The sequence below is a fragment of the Pteropus medius genome, unplaced genomic scaffold (assembly GCF_902729225.1).
Source record: "Pteropus medius unplaced genomic scaffold, Ma_sr-lr_union100, whole genome shotgun sequence".
NCBI lineage: Eukaryota > Metazoa > Chordata > Mammalia > Chiroptera > Pteropodidae > Pteropus > Pteropus medius.
Genome location: NW_024355109.1, coordinates 782,683 through 803,461, shown reverse-complemented (window position 1 = coordinate 803,461; position 20,779 = coordinate 782,683). Strand labels below are relative to the sequence as shown.

The following is a 20,779-nucleotide window of genomic DNA, read 5'->3' as shown; positions in this document are numbered from 1 at the left end:
GATTTCTTTATATATAGTGGATAGCAGCCCCTTATCAGATATGTGATTTGCAAATATTTTCTCCCATTCTGTGGATTATATTTTCTTAAATATGTCCTTTGATACACAACACCATTTTTTTTTTTTTTAGGCGAGGCAACTCTTGGTTGACCTCACAGATTGCAAGGACTTTGTCAGCTTACGATCCCTTATTTTTAAATTTTTTATGCCTATAGCACTTGGTCTTCCTAGGTGGTCTCCCATCCAAGTACTAACCAGGCCTGACCCTGCTTAGCTTCTGAGATCAGACGGGATTGGGCTTGTTCAGGGTAGCATGGCTGTAGACTAACGCAGAAATTTTTGATGAAATTCTATCTATCTATCTATCTATCTATCTATCTATCTATCTATCTATCTATCTATCTATCGTTACTTGTGCTTTATAAGAAACCACCGTTTAACCCAATATAATGAAATTTACTCCTATGCCTTTTGTTAGGAATTTTATAGTTTCAGCTCTTATATTTAGGTTATGATCCATTTTGAGTTAATTTTTACATATGGTGTAAGGAAGAGGTCCATGCCACCCTGAACATGCCGATCCCGTCTGATCTCGGAAGCTAAGCAGGGTTGGGCCTGGTTAGTATTTGGATGGGAGACCACCTAGGAAGACCAAGTGCTATAGACACACACAAAAATAAATAAATAAAAATAAAGCCCCTTAAAAATAGCTATCAATTTCCTCAAGGACTTTATGTGTTAGATAGGTGGGTGAGGTTACTGTCATGCTGGGGTGGGAAATACACATCATTTAGCTACATATGTTATTTGATCGTAATATCAATTTTTAACATCTTTTAAAGGTTTATGAAGAAGTACATATGTTTGGTATTACACATTTGCTAAATGATACTTTAAAAATACTTAAATCCTTCTGATAATGTTGTTGGTGGAATTGCTGACTGTATCAGTCTATTTTGAGAGTACTGTGGTGGCATGTAACATACTGTTAATAGTTTTATCCAGTAATACTTTTAGGAAAATAACCTAAGGAAATAATCTAAGAGGAGGAAAAAATACATACAAAGATGTGTTATTTATAACAGGCAAAAATGGAAAAATATCACAATGCCTAAGGACCAGGAGATGGATAAACAAACTATGTTTTACAGTGATATGTTATAGAACCCCAAATAATAACTATGGTTATTGTAGTGTGGTATGGTAATATGTACAAATGCATAGACTAAAAAATGTTGAAGTAAGCAAAACAGAATTTGCATAGACACCTTAATTGAAAATGGTCTAAGGATGAATGTATGCTGAGTAACTAAAAATTAATTTAGCATAATATTAATATCCATTAGATCTATTTCTGCAGCAAAAAAAGCCTGCTTAGAAGTAAAAGGGAAGTTAAAATAAACTCTTTCTGAAAGTCCAAATAATCACCTTCATATTTCTTCAACATATCTCCTTTTTAAGTTATTTCCTGATTCATTGAATCCTTATTTTAATATCTAGAAAAAATGAATCAACACTTGGAAGGAAGAAATTAAAGATTTCTCAGAATTTAGCTATTAAATCTATTATTCCTGAGAAGTGTAAGAAATGCCTTAATGAAGCATTATTTCTCCGATGCTTAATGAGTTACACTGAGAATGTGTCTGCATATAATTTGCAGGAAGAAAGAGTGAACTTTCGGTTTCGGGTATAGGGTGGGGGTGTATTAATTTCCTGGGGCTGCTGTAACAAAGTACCACAAACTGAGTGGCTTAAAACAACAGATATTTATTCTTTCACAGTTCTGAGGCTAGAAGTCTGAAATCAAGGTGTCAAGAGGACTATGAGGGAGAATCTGTTCCATTCTTCTTCCTAGCTTCTGGTGACTGCCACCAATCCTTGACATTCCTTGGCTTGTAGACACATCTTTTCAATCTTTGCCTCTGTCTTCACATGGCATTCTCCCTGTGTCTCTGTGTCTTTTTATGAGGATACCGTTCATATTAGATTACAGGCCCACCCTACCCCAGTATGACCTCATTTAATTTAACTAGTCACGTTTATAATAACCTTATTTCCAAATGTAGTCACACTCTTAGGTACTGCATGTTCGGATTTCAATATATATATTTTTTGGGGGGACATAATTCAACCTGTGACATGTGGCCTTGGAGTTAATTTAATTAGTGTACTGTTCAGATTCATTCCAGAATTTTCTCCGAGTAAAATCTAGGCTGCCCATGACAAGAGGATCCTCCAGGAAAAGCGGTTGGAAATGGGGGAGTGGTCTCATGAAAGTGAGATGGATTGCTGTAATAGACTGCTGACCATTTCCCCTGAGAGGGTGGGCTCACTTCTGGCTGATTGTGGAAGTAATGATTAAGCCCAATGGGTGAAGACAGATGAGGGCCATTGTGGCAGAAGCTCTCTTTCCTTGATTTATGTTACCACATGGAGGAACACACATTAGAGAGAGATGCTCCTGTCCTCATCACTCCCTCAATCTCCGCAGTGGAGGAAGAATGACTTAGCTGATTAGGAAATTTGGAAGATGGCTCTGAGCATGCTCTGAAAAGCCTCTTCCTCTCCTCTTTGGAGCCAGCCGCTTGCTGTTCTCTGTTCTCCACACTAAATTACGCAGGGGCAATGCCCCCTGGGGGTGGCCACTGGTTGTCCAGTGCTGCTCATGGCTGGGCGGGTAAGTATACCTAACCCTGGGAGATCAGGAGAAGGGGCAGTGGTGAGAATAGGGGATATTTTGTCCATTTCTAGCTGCTATTGTGCTTGTTTATCAATCACCAAACGTTTAAAGAGTGTCTACTCTGGACAAGGCACAATCCTAGCCCTTGCAGAGAACACAAAGACCCATAGGGCAAACACAGTCCATCTTCAAAGGATTTACAGTCTTGTTGGAGAAACAAGGTATGTAAAAAAGACAACTTACAATACAAGACTGGATGTGCTCAGTGCCAGTGAGTTTATAGGCAGTTAAAGTGCAATAAAAATTTAGAGGAGAAAGGGAACACTTTGAACTGATAAGAAATTAAGGGGATACTTGCTGGAGAAGGGAGTATTCCAGGCCAGGGGTGCAATGTCTGAAGTTAGGGTGTTCATGATATTTTAGCAAGCAATCTGAGCAACCTTTAAGGAGTCCCCGCTGTATGAAAAAGCAGGAGATGAGGTGGATGCAGTATAAGTGGATTGCTGTCAAGAGGGCAGCTTGGAAGCCAACCGCATACACTGGAATTCCAGCTCGGACTCACTCACGTGCTCTGGGGCGAGTCGCATACCCTCTGCAAGGCTCAGTTTCCCTATCTGTGTGCTGAGCACTGTCATAGACACTGAAGATACAGCAGTAAGTCAAGTCCTTATTTGTTTTGTGCTTACCGTAGGGCACAGGCACTGTTCTAAGCACTTTATAAATGTTAACATATTTAATTCATGGAGTAACCAGTGAGATAGGTACTTTATTACCCTCATTTGACAAATGAAGAAAGTGGGGTCCAGAGAGGCTAAGCATCTTCTGAAAGTCTCACAGCTAGTAAGTCAAAGAGACAGGATGCACACCCAACCATCATGGTCCAGGACCCATGCTCTGAACCATTGTGCTAACTGACATTTGAGGTGTGGCAGTAGGATATGTGATTGCATAGTCTGGTAATGACCTTGAGCATCAGAGTAAGGAAAATAAGAATATCTTCCAACTGCAATTCTTTTCAGTTTATTGCTTTGCTGCTTGAACACATTGTTTGAATTTAAAATTATAGCTTCCATGTGGCCATTGAAGGCCTTGCAGGAGAGATAAGTAAAAAACTATTTTAAGATTTTTCTTCTTGTGACAGAAATTATGGTTTGAAGAGGAGAGAGTTTGGAGGTCAGAGAGATTAATTAGAAGGGTATGATAAGACCCAGATGTAGGGCAGGGGCAGTGGTAATGAAAAGGAAGGGGCAGATTTGAAAGACACTATTAACGGAAGAATATCAGCTTCAGTTAAAAAGGCTTAATACACTAGACTATCCCAATATTAAAGCTATGGATATAGAAAGCTGTGGTTTTTAAAGGACTCTGCAATTAGTGATTAATTAATTCACCTATTGTGCTGAAGGTACAGTTATCATTGAAAGGAGGCAGTTGATCTCCAGGATGCATCCTTTTCATAGTCTATGGATGCATCATAGTCTATCTTTTTATTTGGTTTTCATGGTAATAGGTATTTCCTGGGTGACGTGGGAGAAAAGAAACTTCATGTTTGTTTTCTGTAGTAGGTTTGAACTTTTAGGTGCTTAAAGAATAGCATTTGAAAAAGGGTACCTTATGACTAAAAGGGTACCTTATGATTGTAGATTGGTATATGTAAAAAGGTGATATAAATCTTCTGTCCATATCACTTCTATGAAAATCTCCTAATTTAGAGAATGACGTATGTCTGCTAATCTTCAAGAATGATATTATAAAGTCAATAGTTACATTGCTTGAGTCTTACCTAGGTAGGCCATGAACATCTTTGGGAGGCTATTATTCTGCCCACCATAGAGGGAGAAGTCTTTAGGTCACTTGATCCAATTAAGATGGTGAATGCTTTTACAAATTATTGACAGATCAATAATTTTTAAAAAATATTTTGTTATAAAATAAAACATAAAGAAAAACAGCAAAACAAATCTATAGTTAATGAATTATTGTAAAGCAAACACTATTGTAACTTCCATCTAAGTCTAGAAGTTCAATATTGACAGCCACTGCAGAAGCACCTCCACGTGCCCATCCCTTTCCCAATTAGTAACTTTCAAAATTAGTTATTGCATGGTAGACACAACTCTGGTTAAATGAATCTCCACTGTCTCGCAAGGGTTTCAAACCCTAGCAATTAGTAGGATCTTTGGTTATCGCATGCGAATGAACTGAGTATCTTGGCACATACAAAATCAACTGCAGTAGGAAACTAAATGCCTCATGTAGAGAAACGGAATGGGATTGGGTGAAAAATATAAAAGAGAGCATCTTTCTTCTTCTTTCTTTGGCTCTGGTCCAGTTTCTTCTTTTTCGCTCTAGAGAAGGAGCAGAAACTGTGCTTCTGATAGGAAGCTCTCTTTGCTTTAAATATGATGCTCAAGATCTCAATCTGAGACCCCAGAAGCATTCATCAGCACATAGAATTTGATGGGCAGTTTGACATCGAGGTCTCTACAGGACCGAAGCTAATGTATCTTACAAAGCTTCTTATATAACAATAACAATAATAATGTAACTCGGGTGCATATGTAATTAACTGAGGGATTCTTTCTGGGAATAAAACATTCAGTGAAGTAATTTCTTGGGGTATTGGAAGCATTTTTCATATCTGAAATAAGTAACCACTGAGGAAATCACAGACCAGATTTGCATAGAGTTTTTTAGTCTCATCATCCTTATTAATATGGTATTAAGTTCACAAAATCACCTAACCCTAGCCCAAAATGTTTTGTATAATGCTGTGTTTTGGATGCTTGTATCAGACAGCTGGGATGCCATGTGTTTGGATCCTGGCTTGTAGGGAAATTACACCTTTGATGATTATAAAATTGGGCTTGATTGAGTTAATCACTGTAATCACTAGCATTGTGCAGATATGCAACTGGGAGATTTTTCACTTGAACAATTATGAATAGTGAAGTCACGTGACACTGGAGGCTCACCCCTGCGTGTATTTCTGTCTGAATGGATAGGAGGATGGAGAGCAAGCATGATCCCAGGGCACAGTACTGCCAGGTGAACCCACATCATGCAGCTAGGGAAAGAAAAGTTCAAGTAACGAGCTTCATGAAGTCACTGTGCAATACCTGCTCTCTGTGGACTTGGCCATGGCAAAGAATTTGTATATAATTAAATATATTGTTAAGTCATTATCCCTCAAAGGGATTAAGAGGCAGAGCATCTGGCACATGGTAGGAGCTCCATAGACATTAATTTCTCTATGATAAATCCTTTGCAGGAGGTGGTGGGGGAGGCCCGGAGCTGTGGGGGTGGAGCTACTTCAGACCAGCATCCTCCTTGTAACTACCTATTATCCTAAACACCCTGGAGGTGGGCTGCAGGGGGCAAGAGTGCCTTCCTCCCTCCATCTTCTACCTGTTAATTCACGTTGCTGATCAAACGAAGAAGTGTCTCCCTATTGAGAAGTGGGACAAAATTAGGGGCACAAGTCAATCTTTGAGGAAGGCTTTGAAGAAAGCCGGAGAGCCTAAGCCATTTTCATCATTATCGAATATCAGAGCTCTGGCTGGGGCAGGAGCAGGCTGCTTGGGAAGTTGGCTCATTTTCTGAGTGTTCTGGGGATGTGAATTGGAAGGAGGCTATGCGGGGAGTGCAGAAGTGAGAAACAAGAAGAGAGAAAGATTTGGGGTAATTTTGGTCAAATATATTGTCCAAGTGCAGAATAAAGAACAAAAACATCTTGTCCATTGTTACACACAGAATCACAATGTGGTTGAAGGAAGGAGGACGTTGGAGACCAATGCTCCAACTTCTTTATTTTGCTCTTGAGGGAACTGAGACCTGGTAAGAGGGATCAAGATCATACCATGGTGAGAAGTCAGGTAGTCCTTGTGATGCAGGTCACCTGACGCATCCTGTGCACATTTCCCAGGTGACACACTGTGCTTACAAATCCATTTATAACAACTAATTGGCCTTTCTTCCAACTGGCATAAAGCTGCCATTAGGGCAGAAGTACTGGCAGAAGTCATTGTTTCTTTGTTGAGCCCTCTCTGGCATGCAGACATAGGTGAAACCATGTCTGAGTCTCCATCAACCTCATTAACACCCCGGTGATTTCCTGAGACCCTGCCTCACCCAACTTGCGGGCCCACCCAAGCTGCTTCCAGTGGCTTTTCCATACAAATAGCCTATCTTGGCTCATGTGGCTGACTTTTCTAAAATCTCTCAAAGGTTCACAAAACTCAAACAAGCAGCATTTGCCTTGATATGCACCATACCTCTTGCTGAGCAGCTTCAAGCCTGGCATTAGTGGCAGCCAGCCTTGGTTTGTGGCTTGGCCTCTTGAGGGACTCTAAGTCCAGCACAGATGATGGCCATCTACGAATTGCCTGGTGACTCATGCCAGGTGGTCTCGGGCAGGGCACAGGCTGCAGCTGAACTTGGCCTGCCATGGGGCTCCTCCTGGGAGGCCCTGGGTCCCATATACATGGTGGTCAGCTTCACGCTGAGCTGGACCAACACCCAGGGCTGTATTCAAGGACAACACACCCAAAGGGCAGATTGGGCAGGCACCAGAGCCCTGCTAAGTGAATCCTACTCTATGGGGATAGCCCCTGCACAATAGCTTCTTCAGTGTAGTCACAGCCAGTCCTCACAACCGAGCATCCCATTGATGTGCAAACAGAAACCAAGGCTCAACTACAACAAATGGTACACACGACCCATGCAAGGGACACACATGGAGCACCTGACTCAGGTGACTAGGGAGACTGCGCCACTGGGTCTCACAGGACACCTACTACATAAGGCCACTTTACCAAGACCGGAAGACATAGCAGCTCTACCTAATACATAGAAACAAACACAGGGAGGCAGCCAAAATGGAGAGACAAAAAAATATGTTCCTAATGAAAGAACACAACAAAGCTCCAGAAAAAGAACTGAACAAAATTGGAGACAAATGACCTACCAGATGTAGAGTTCAAAAACACTGGTTATAAGGATGCTCAATGAACTTAGGGGAAGAGTAGATGAACTCAGTAAGAACTTTAACAAAGAGATAGAAAACAAAAAAGAACCATTCAGAAATGAAGAAAACAATAACTGAAATGAAGAGTACATTGGAAAATCGACAGTAAATTAGATGAAGCAGAGGATCGAATTAGTGATTTAAAAGATTAGGTAGCGAAAAACAGCCAATCAGAACAACAAGAAAAAAGAATCCAAGAAAATGTGAATGGTTTAAGGGGCCTCTGGGACAATATCAAGCATACCAACATTCACATCATAGGGGAAAAGAGAGAGAGAGAAAGAAATTGAAAACCTATATGAAGAAATAATGACAGAAAACTTCCCTAACCTGGTGAAGGAAATGGATATAGGAGGTGCAGAGAGTCCCAAATAAGATAAACCCAGTGAGGCAGGCCCACACCAAGATGCGCCAAAGGTTAAAGACAAAGACAGAATCTTAAAAAGGCAAGAAAAAACCAGTCAGTTACCTCCAAGGGAGCTCCCATAAGACTGTCAGCTGATTTCTCAATAGAAACTTTGCAGGCCAGATGGGATTGGCAGGAAATATTCAAAGTGATGAAGAGCAAGGACCTATAACCAAGACTACTATCCTCAGCAAAGTATCATTTAGAGTTGAAGGACAGATAAAGAGCTTCCTAGACAAGAATATGCTAAAGGAATTCATCACCACCAAACCAGTATTACAAGAAATGTTAGAGGGACTTCTTTAAGAAAAAGAAACAGAAGAAAAAGACAAAACAAACGAACAAACGAACGAACAATAAAATGGCAACAACTGCATATTTATCATGTTACTTTAAATGTAAATGGATTAAATGCTTCAGTCAAAAGACATAGATGGTGGCTGAATGGATAAGAAAACAAGACCCTCACATATGCTGCCCACAAGAGACTTGCTTCAGACTGTAAGACACACAGACTAAAATTTAAAGTTTGGAAAAAGTAGACTTTAAAATAAATCCTATAACAAGAGACAGAAAAAGACCCAGTAATCCCACTTTTCGGTACTTATTTGAAGAAACCCAAAACACTACTTCGAAGGGACATGTGCATCCATATGTTCATTGCAGCATTATTTACAATAGCCAAGATATGGAGGCAACCTAGGTGTCCATCAATGAATGAATGGATAAAGAAGAGGTGGCACTCAGCCACAAAAAAGGATGAAATCTTGCCATCTGTATCATATGGATGAACTTAAAGGGTATTGTGTTGAGTGGAGTAAGTTAGACAGAGAAAGACAAATGCCATATGATTTTATTTACATGTGGGATCCAAAGAACAAAATAAACAAACAAAACAGGAACAAAGTCACAGATAGAGAATATTTTGATGGTTGCCAGATGGGGAGGAGTTGGCATGTGGGTAAAAAGGGGACAGACTTAAGTGAAGTACAAGTTGCTAGTTACAAAATAGTCATGGGGATGTAAAGTATAGCATAAGGAATATAGTCAATGATATTGTAATAACTACATATGGTGTCAGATGAATTTATTGGGGTGATCACTTCGCAAGTTATATAAATATCTAATCACTACGTTATACACCTGAAACTAATATAATACTGTATGCCAACTGTAATGGAAAAATTAAAAAAATATTTAAAAAAGAAGAATCTCAGTCTATAACAAACCTTTCTGCTCTCCACTGTACCAGTGGTTCTCAGCTGGGTCAATTTTGCTCCCCAGGGGACATTTGGCAATATCTGGAGACATTTTTCATGATTAAAAATGAGGATGGGAAATGATGGTTGCTACTGGCATCTTGTAGGTGGAGAGAAGGAATACTGCTAAACAGAGTCATGTTCAGCAAGCCATTGGCAAGCATTTTTAGGCTATCTCCATGGACAAGACGGAGACATATGTGCTGGATATGGGGGTGGAGCTGGTTATGACTAACTAGCCAGATGCCTACCAGGCAGCAAGTTCAGCAATCTGCTCTGGCTCCCTCCTATCGCTGGCTCTTTCAGCATTTTAATCAATAGTTTAGAACGGGTATTTTGTTAATTTATTTTTGGCAGAATTATTTTTCTCCTTGCGCGTTGTTAAGAGAAAGCCCCATACATAAAATTAGATGAAAGCAGACTTGTTTTGATTGAAGGGTCGGGTGACATTGGGGAGGGTGTCCTTCATCTTCTGAAGTAGCTGTGGGACTTTTAGGAGTCTGTGGTTTGAAAACCAAGCTAGGTAGAACCACAGGGGCCACACTCGCCAGATCTGCAGATCAGAGTGCTGGGAAGCAGTGACTCCACTGCCATGGGCACAAGCTCCTAAACTGTAGGAGGCAATATGGTGAACTGCCTAAGAACTTGGCCTTTAAAGTCAGAAAATATGGGTATGACTTTGAGTAAGTTCATTGACTGTGCCAAGTCTCATATGCTTCAACTATAAAATGAATATAGTAATTGTACCTACCTCATAGAGTATTTGTGAGATTCAAATGGAATAATAATAAACATAGAGCTTTTGTTATATTTTATAATAATAATTATTATTATTATCATTAATTATCTTTACTTGAGAGTACCAAATTCAGCAGGAAGACATTTAATAGGGTAAAGAAACAATTCTATATTCAAATTCTACAAAGATAGGCAGAAATACATAGAGTTCATTAGTAGTTTATGTAAGAAAAAAATGTAGGCTTTTTAGATGACAATGAAACTCAATGTAAAAGGCAACTACATGATAGCAACAATAACAAAAAATATTAATGCAATCTTAAACTGCATAATTTAGAAAATTTCTATCTTACTTGATCCTGATCAGTTCACCACTCCCATCCTGGGAGTTACACTCTCATAGAAAAATAAGGGAATTGGGTCACTTAGAAAAGGTTGGTGAAGGCCCTATCTAGGAGCCACATGGTTGAGGAACAGTGGAGGAATCATGATATTTATCTTGAAGAAGAAGACAGAGCAGGGTGATAGGATTGAGACTGTCAGATATCTGGGTAGGCTTCAGGGCTTCTATAATGGTGCAGACGGCAGAACTAGATGGTGAGTGCTTCAGAGAGTTCGCTATAAGCTCAGTATAAGAAAGAATGCTCCGGAAATAAAGTTCTCTGTCCAGCAGTACAATGAACTGCCTTGGTAATAAATTTCCTATCACTGAATGTGTGCGTAAATTCACAGAGCATATTACAGAAGGAGCTCATGGGTGGTTAGATGAGATAATTTTTAAAAGACCTTTCAACCTTGAAGACTCTATGTTCTACTAATAAATTCTGAAATGCTGAATAATGACTGTATTTTATGGGTGGAGACAGGGATAGGATCTCTTTATATAAAACATCTGTTAATGTGAATCCAGGACCAGGACCTATGCCAGAAGTGGGCTTGCTCAGCTGCTGAGGGGCATAGGTATATTTCAGCTCCTTTGACTGTTTTAAGACACATATTTGAGAAAAAGTAATGTAATGTGAGGAAGGAAGGAAGGAAGGAAGGAAGGAAGGAAGGAAGGAAGGAAGGAAGGAAGGAAGGAAGGAAGGAAGGAAGGAAGAAAGGAATGAAGGAAGGAAAGAGAAGGAAGGAGGAAGACAGAGAGGCATCTGACAGAATATATTCATTTGATTTGAATAGACATTTCCTCAAATAAGATATTTAAATAGCCAATTAGCACATGAAAAGATGCTCAACATCATTATTCATCAGAGAAATGAAAATCAAAACTACAATGAAATACCACTTCACACCCACTAGGATGGATATATCAAAAAGACAGATAATAACAAGTGTTGAGTAGGATGTGGGGAAATTGGGACCCTCATACATTGCTGGTGGGGAGGTACAATGGTGCAGCAGCTGTGGGAAACAGTTTGTCAGTTCCTCAAAAGTTAACATATGACCCAGCAATTCTATTCTTAGCTATGTACTCAAGAGAAATAAAAAACGTATGTCTACACAAAAACTTGTACACAAATGTTCATAGCAGCATTGTTAACAATAGCCCCAAAATGGAAACAACTCAAATGTACATCAACTGATGAATGGATAAATATAATGTAGTATATTCATGTATTGCAAGAGTATTTGACATTGAAAGATAATGAAGTACTGGTACCTGCTTTAGCATGGATGGACCTTCAAAAAATTATTGGAAGTTAAAGAAATCAATCAAAAAAGACTACATTTTGCATAATTCAATTGATATAAAATGTCCAGAATCAACTAATCCATAGAGATAGAAAGTAGATTAGTGTTGCCAGGGGCTGGGAGAATGGGGAAATAAATAGTGACTGCTAATGGGTATGGGGTTTCTTTATGGAGTGATGAAAAATACTCTAAAATTGATTGTGGTGATTTCTGTACACTCGATATACTAAAAATCGTTAAACTGTATACTTGAAATTGGTGAATTGTATGCTATGCCAGTTATACCTCAAAAAGCTGTTATATATGTATGTATATTTCCAAATGAATATATATGAATTTGAATATTCATTTGACAATTCTGCAAAACTACTAACTTTTAACTGTAATAGTCCAACTAAACATAAAGAATTTAAAAATCTTTATGGCAAGTATTAACAGAGAATGGGAAATATTCTTTAATAAAGAACTCTTCCAAGTAAAATAAATATAAATAACAAAGAAAAAGATGAATGACACAGTAACAAACTGGGTAAAAGATACAATGTGCTAGAGAAGTACAGTTAAACAGTAAACTCAGAAAAGCATGAAACTCAGTATAGCTAAAGAAATACTAGTGTATGGGTGCGTGGTGCTGTCTTACTGGAGCATGAATTTTCAATATGCTAAAAAAATTTCAAAAATACTTATCCCTGTTGATAATTTTACACCTGGAATGTAATGAGGAAACAATATCAGAATATATACAAACATACCATTCTAGCATTATTTAAAAGGCAAAAAAATTGCTGACAACCAAATCTATGATAATAAGGAAATAATTACATACATTTGGCACATTCATATGTTGAAATGTTATGCAACCATTTAAATACTCACAATGTTAAGATAGAGAAAAAACTTGGTACATGTATAGTATGATATCGATTTTGTGGAAAATAAGCCATATATGTAGAAAAAATATACCAAAGGATGGACGGATTCAATGTTTCCTATTTTTTGCTTGAAACATCTCTAAACATTCCAAAAGGTCAACAATAAACATGTATTTTTTTCTCGTATTTAAAAAAAAATCATGATAAAGATAAATGTCTAATTTAAAACAAAGAAATTTGGGACATGAGGCAACCACTTTAATCCTTAACAGCAAGGTCCATCTAGAGCATTAGAGGAAATGGAGACCAAATATTTACCTCTAAAACTAAAGCATAGTAGTTTCACATTTTATTTTTCATATACTCAGGGGAATCATATATAATAAATACCTTCTAGTTTTGACAAAAATCTTAATGCTGGAAGGAAATAGTGACGACTGGCCACCACAGGCATGTCAGAGGGTACCTATTGAAAGGCCGCCTTGATTTTTTTGGTGGTTTCAAACATCTCCTTGTTTGAAAGCCTAATTATTCCGCATGTAAATGTTTTGAGAACTAAAGCATCAACATTTCAAGAAAAGTCACAAGTGTTTATTTAACTGCCTACAAAGCTTCCCTTCCTACCTCCAAATTTAATCTGAAGTTGTATTATCAACAGTGGATTTTGGGGAACCAGACTGAATATCAGTCAAAACTCCATAAACATGTGGATAAGCTGAGGGCAGCCCTGCCTGTTTATTTTGAAATGAATCCATGAAGGGAAAGCAGCTCACCTTGTTCACTGTGAAATTTGAAGCTTCTTTGCAACTGCCAGAGTTACGTTTAGGTATCTCATTAGGAAAAGTAAGAAAACCTCTAAAGTGAAAAATGCTTTCAACACAACTGTATTGCCCAAATATAAATCTAGTGTGAATGGGTCGTTCCCCCTCTATGTGTGCTCTGTTTTCTGGGCCAGTTTATTGCAGTTTCAGGTCTACTTTTATTAAGCTGCAGGCTATCACCTGTATGGTTTTACGCACATCCCTTTACTTCATTGAGCCTGAATTTCCTCATTTTCAATTTCAAATGTTAAAATTGCATAATTCACTGAAACCATCACTTTTATTCATACACATGAAAAATACATAATATTCTAAATAACTAGTTTAGAACCAAAGTCTTATTTATACCAAAGATCTTCTCTGAAGATAGAAATCAATTGGCTCAACCAAATGGCCATGGAAAAATGTCCTCTTCCCTCTCCAACCAATATACACCTCTACACCAGAGAGCACAATTTCTGAAGTCCTGTCTTTAGAGATTTGTTGTTTAGGAATAAGTTTGATGATTTTCTTTTTGTCACTGACGCTTCATGGTGAGTGACAGCCAGGTTCATGTGCTCCAGGGTCAGATGGCCTGGATGTAAATCCTAAATTCCACTTATTATGTGTGATGTTGGCAGGCTTTTGATGGCTCTATCCTTTGGTGTTCTCATCCATAAAATAGGGCCCATATCAGGACCTTTTTCAAGGTGGGTATAAGAATTAAACAGGATGACATGTGTAAATTCTCGATAAATGTTTATCGTTATTTCCTCTGGTGGGAGAATTTCCTAGCAATGTGAGCATCTCATGGAAAGATGCAAAAAAGCCCTATGATGAAATGCTGACATAAACCTCACCTACTGGACACGTTTGCTTAGGCCTGAAGTATATATTTTTGGATAGGGGTTTAATATGATTTTCTTTATTTCATGAACTAGTTTCTTCCCATCACCAACTCCCTTTAAATTGGCCTTTCAACATTTTCTGTTCTTCCTTATGGAAAAATTACAAATGACGGGCTTAATTGTCCTCTTTTAGCCGTCCTGTGACTCATCCATGGGTGGGCCAGATCCTCTCTCTGCTTCACTTAAATTGGGTCTAATCTGGGTGAACCAAAAACCACAGAAGGAACCTGCAATGGTGAGCTAGTTATTTGCAAAGATATAAATTAGGTTTTTTTTGCTGATTTCTTAGCCCTAACGTGACATTCTTTTTTGTGCTTTAAAAGTCACACTGCATGTCTACCGTCCTATGAGCGGGAGCTTGCCCCTGTCCTAGTCATTCCCCATGCCACATTAGCTAGCCCACACTGCCAGATACAGGGAGCTTCCTATTTTGCAAAGATCCCGATGAGATTAATGTAAATTGAATTTTATTCTTCTTTCTGTAACCAACTATTTGGTGTGGAAAAAAAAGTTATTTCTGTAGTTTGTTGGGAAGCTTCCAGTTCTGCTTTGCTGGGGAAGGGAAAGGCCAATTCTCAAGACTTCCTCCACACCATGTCGGGATCCAGAGTCAAAGGAATGGTCCATCTGTCATTTGTATGAATAGTTTTCATTTGAAAAATTACGAGCCTACTTTGAGTAATGGTAGCAAGTTAGTGATATAGCATGGCGATTTAATGCACAGATTTTAAAATGGACAGATCTGGGTTCAAACTTCTAATTAGCCACTTAATAGCTCTGTGAGTTATTATTCTCTTAGCTACCCTTTCTGCAGGGTGGGGAAAGAAATACATCCCTGTTAGAAACTGAATGAAGTTATGTATCTGGCACATGGTAGGAACAGAATAAATGGTAGTAAACATTATTGCCACTGGTTGGCTAGTGACCGTGTTTTTAACCATTAAATATAGCACTGGAAGTAGGAGAGCAGGTGGGAGAATAGACTAGAAAGAACTACATCCTCAGGTTAAATCCCTCTGCCAGGACACATTGGAGAAAACTAGACAAGCTCCTTGGTTTTGAATATTAATGCAATCCCAAACTTCTCTTTGCTATGCCACCGGTTCAGCATTGTTGATCTAGAGCCACTGAGAAGCTGCTGTGAATCTCAATAGACACTGTGAATTACTTTGAATTACTCTCTCACCAGCCTTGCCCAGGTTCCAAAATTTGCAAAGCAAGTAGAGTGTTTCCTAATTTATCTGGTGCAGCAGTATGAGTTGAGCCGACTATAGCGGGAATGCTTTCTCGAACACCTATACACCTTCTAAGTGTACCAAGAGTGAGCAAAATCAGGACACCTAGTCACCCTAGTCATGTTGTTGTGTGACCCAACAACATAAGGTTTTACAAATATACGCATTTTTATATATGTGAATTTAAAAAAAAAAATTGTGTACTTCCCCAAGGTGAATAGAAAGTCATGGTTAAGCTGTGATTTTCCTTCCCTTTCCTCTCTCGTTATAACCACAGGTACAAGTACGGTTTGCGAATTAGGGAAACAGTTGGTCCTCACACCTATAGAGTAAAAGGAGAATGAGGAGTGGTGAGCACACATAGCTCCTCCACAACTCTCAACTCGTCAATCCGCAGGCACACATGGGATGAAGGCAAGGAAATCATGGAGCCATGCGGACTGTGGGCATGGGTGCCTCACTTCGTTCTCCTAGTCACCTCCCTGCCCCCTACACTGCAGAGGCTTCCTTTGGTGTGCGGGAGCTGAGATTGGTCAGAATGGGAGTGGAGAAGCAGAGTGAGCTGGGCCGAACCAAGGAGGGGGAGGGAGAGCGTTCTTTCTCTGGTCCTCTGAATGAACACATTCATTCATTGTCCCAGGCATCTCTCTCAAATTCCTCTGCTTCTCTTCTCAGTGGGATAACTTTCTCCACCTCAGTATGAGATACAAAAACAGGGGTGGGTCTCAAATAGTTGGAATTCTTTTCTATTTCCCACTGCTTTTGCTCTCCTCCATTTGAACAAAGGACGTAGAGTTTGGATGAAAACCAGTGGGGCTACAAAGAATTTTATCTTGGATAAAGCTTTCAATGGCTGCTTTCTATGTCCCTGAGAGCTTAAAGTTGCCCCATGGGTAAGTAGAAAGCACTTATCAACCCAAACAAATATTTTCCCAGGTCTCCTTTCCCCGTGGAGCCCCACTGGATTCTAAAACGAAAACAGTCAGCATAAATTCTTGCTTACCCTGCACACTTTTTTCCTTCAATGCAGAAGGAATTTTGAATGTAGGAAGGAAGGAGATAAGGTTGAATGAGACAACGGATGAGACATAATGGAGGGAAAGGCTTGTTTTCTCCACCCCTGGGTTACATTTCTGTGCCTCTGGCCCCACACTAACCAGTTGGGCCCTCACTGAGCTCGTTTTGGTTTCAGAATTGTAGTGTGAATCTACTGAGTAGGCCCAGGGTCTCCTGGCCAGCCCCTCAACCCTAGCTCAGCTTTGCCTCACCTGTAACCTAGTATGCCTCCTTAGCTTTGTGTCACCTGCAACCTAGTATGTCTCCTTAGTGGATAATACCACAGACCTGGAGCCATATTGCCTCCAACACTTTCTAACTGCACAACCTTGAGCAAGTTGCTTAACTTCACCGTGCCACAGTTCTGCCATCTGTAAAATAGAGGTTATAGTAGCATCTGCTTCACGAGGTTGTTGAAAGGATTCAATGAAGTAATATTTGTAAAGGCTTAGAAGGTTTTCTGACACCTGTTAAATGCTCAACAAGTGTTCATTATTATCCTTTAAGCCCAAGGCAGCATAGAGAGGAAGGGACTCACGTTGTCCCTTGGTGCTACTGAAACAGAGTTTGGCAGAATTTACCCTAGACATGGCCTCTAGGGCTGGGCCCCAATTGTCTTACTTATGAGGAATGAACTGATGAAAAATGACCCTAATCCAGAGTATTTACCTTACTATTATCCTTTCAAAGGTTAATAATATCTTCGCAATCTCTGACTTCTAAAAACTCTTTCTTTTTTCCCTTCCTTTCTTCCTTCCTTTCTTCCTTCCTTTTTTACTTTCTCTTCTTTCTTCCTCTTTCTTTCTTTCTTTCTTTCTTTCTTTCTTTCCAACAACAACAACTTTCTTTCTTTCAACAACAACAACTTTCTTTCTACTTTTCTTTCTTTTCTTTCAACAACAACTAACAAACAACAATAACAACTTTCTTTTCTTTTAACATATCTTTCTCTCTCTCTCTTTTCATCTTCGTATTATTCATTCCTTCCTTCCTTCCTTCATTCCTTCCTTCTTCCTTCCTTCCTTCCTTCCTTCTTTCCTTCAGCTATTATTCCTTCCTTCCTTCCTATTCCTTCCTTCCTTCCTTCCTTCCTTTTCTCTCTCTCTCTCTCTCTGTAATAAAAGAAAGACACATTTGTAGTAAAAAATCCATATAATTCTAAAATATAGAAAGTGAAAATCAAAGCCATTCCTCCACCACACCATTTTCCAAAGACTGTTAACAGGTTTTGGCTTTGTTCAAAAATAAATAAATAAAATAAAAAGAGTAATAGTTTTGTTTGGTTGTTGCTACTTCCAAGATCCAAATGCTTTTAGTTCTATTGTCTATTCCTGCAGAATGAATTATTCAGTAGTTAGTGTGACTAACATTGCCAATGTGAACAAAACTAATTTAGGGTTTTTTTTAAAAGTTCCATTTCTAAATGACTCAACTTGCCTTGTTATTATTGTCCTCGTAAGATTCATAGCCGATTAGTGTTGCATTATGTTAATCGCATTTCTGAGATCAAGTGAGCTAATCATATATTTAAGACTAAACATTTATTTTGTAAAAAAAGAAAAAACTTTTAGTGTCTAAATTTCTTTCGACGTTAAAGAACATTTGATCTTAATCACTTGCTTACTGTGTGAATTCCCAAGAACACATAAAATGGGCACACTACGGACCTAATAGTGTGAAATGTCTTCATTCAAAACTAGCTAAAATATTGTTGCAAATTGTTAATTACTCATAATTTTCTAATCTATAAAATTTGAATATTTTGTAACAGTTTCTATCTTACTATTTCCAGGATTTATTAAAACACAATAGACAATTAGTTGCTCATATTTACATTGTACAATTCAATGAGTTTTTTTTCCATTGTAGTTGACATACAATAATATATTCATTTTAGTTGTACAATATAGTGATTAGAGATCGATATAACTCACAAAGTGATCACCCCACTAAATCTAGTAATTCTTTTTCCCTTTACATATTTATTACAACATTGTTAACTACTTTCTGTACATCTCCATGTCTATTTTGTCACTACCCATTTGTACCTCTTAATCCCTTTGCCTTTTTTTTGTCCCCCCAACCCCCTCCCATCTAGTATCCCTCTAAATATTCTCTGTATCTATGAGTTTATTTCTGCTTTTGTCATTGTTGTTGTTGATTTTGTTCTTTAGATTCCACATGTATGTGAAATCATGCAATATTTGTCTTTCTCTATCCAACCCATTTCATTCAGCGCAATTCACTCTAGGTCTATCAAGGCAATATCTTTTTCCATCCCTACCTTTTAGTCTGTGTGTGTCTTTTAATCTGAAGTCTCTTGTAGGCAGCATTTGTAGGGGTCTTGTTTTCTTATCCACTCAGCCACTCTATCTTTTGGTTGGAGCACTTAATTCTTTTCCATTTGAGGTACTTGTCGACAGGAATGTTGTTATTACCATTCTTTATTCATGTTTTTGATACATGTTTTTCTTCTTAAAGAAATCTCTCCAACATTTTCTGTAATACTGGCTTGGTGGTGATAAATTCCCTTAGCTTATTTTTCTCTGGGAAACTCTTTATCTGTCCTTCATCTCTAAATGATAGCTTTAAAGTATTCTTGGTTGTAGATCCTGGGTTTTCATCATGTCAAATATTTTGTGCCAAGGCCCTCTGTCCTGCAAAGTTCCTTTTGAGAAATCAGTTGTCAGTCTTATGGGTGCTCCTTGTAGATAACTACCTGCTTTTCTCTTACTGCTTTTAAGTTTCTCTCTTTGTATTTAAACTTTGGCATTTTAATTATGTTATGTCTTGGCATGGGCCTCTTTGGGTCCCTCTTTCTTGGGACTCTCTGAGCTTCCTTGGGTTGTATGTCTATTTCCTTCACCAGGTTAGGAAAGTTTTCCATCATTATTTCTTCAAATGGCTGTTCAACTTCTCATTTTCCTTCAAGTACCCTTATGACATGGATAATTTTACCCTTAATTAAGTCCCATAGGCTCCTTAAATTATTATTTTAGTCTTGGCTTCTTTTTTCTTGCCATTCTGATTGAGTGTCCTTGGCTTCCTCATTCTCTATATCGATGGTTTGATCCTCCTTTTATTCACTGTTTATTCCCCCTAATAATCTTTGTTTAAAAATTTTATTTATTTATTTATTTATTTATTTATTTATTTATTTATTTATTTATTCTTTAATGTCACCACATATTTGACTCCTTTTACTCCATCTACCTCCCTCCCCTCCCCCTCTGGTAACCACTAGTCTATTGTCCATGTCCATTGGTCTCTGTTTGTCTGTCCTGTTCGTTTGTTGCTTTTAGTTTTATATCCCACATATAAGTGACATCATGTGGTTTTCAACTTTTTCTGGCTGGCTTATTTCGCTTAGCATGATTATCTCAAGGTCCATCCATGTTTTCACAAATGGCAGTATTTCATCTCTTCTTATGGCTGAATAATATTCCATTGTATATATGTACCACAGCTTCTTCATTCAATCATCTATCATAAGACATTTCAGTTGCTTCCATGTCCTGGCCACCGTGAATAATGCTGCTATGAACATTGGTGTGCAAATATCTTTTCGGATATGAGTTTTCAAGTCTTTGGGGTAAATATCCAGTAGAGGGTCATATGGTAGATCAATTCTTAGTTTTTCGAGGAACCTCCATACTGTTTTTCTTAGTGGCTGTACCAATTTGCAGTCCCCCCAGCAGTGTAAAGGGTTCCTTTTTCTCCGCATCCTCTCCAACATTTGTTATTACTTGTCCTGTTGATAACAGCCATTCTAACAGGTGTGAGATGACATCTTATTGTGGTTTTGATTTGTATTTCCTAATAGCTAGCGATGTTGAACATCTTTTCATATGTTTTTTGGCCATTTGTATGTATTCTTGGGAGATGTATCCATTCAAGTCCTCTGCCCATTTTTTGATTGGGTCGTTTGTTTTTTTGTTGTTATTGAGTTGTATGAGTTCTTTGCATATTTTGGATATTAGGCCCTTATCAGAGGCGTTACTTGCAAATATATTTTCCCATTCGAATGTTTGTCTCTTACCTTGTTGATGGTTACTTTTTCTGTACAGAAGCTTTTTAGTTTGATTTAGTCTCATTCATTTATTTTTG

The 20,779-nt window shown here is 38.4% G+C and overlaps 1 protein-coding gene and 2 pseudogenes across 2 annotated transcripts in view; 1 reads left to right on the top strand and 2 right to left on the bottom strand.

Annotated features, from left to right (window-relative positions):
• Positions 1 to 20,779, bottom strand: part of RIPOR2 (RHO family interacting cell polarization regulator 2) — a 173,264-nt gene that overhangs the window by 120,992 nt on the left and 31,493 nt on the right. The gene's annotated exons all lie outside the window — the stretch shown is intronic.
• On the bottom strand, positions 207 to 325 carry LOC120598407 (uncharacterized; annotated as a pseudogene).
• LOC120598417 (uncharacterized) lies at positions 550 to 667 on the top strand (annotated as a pseudogene).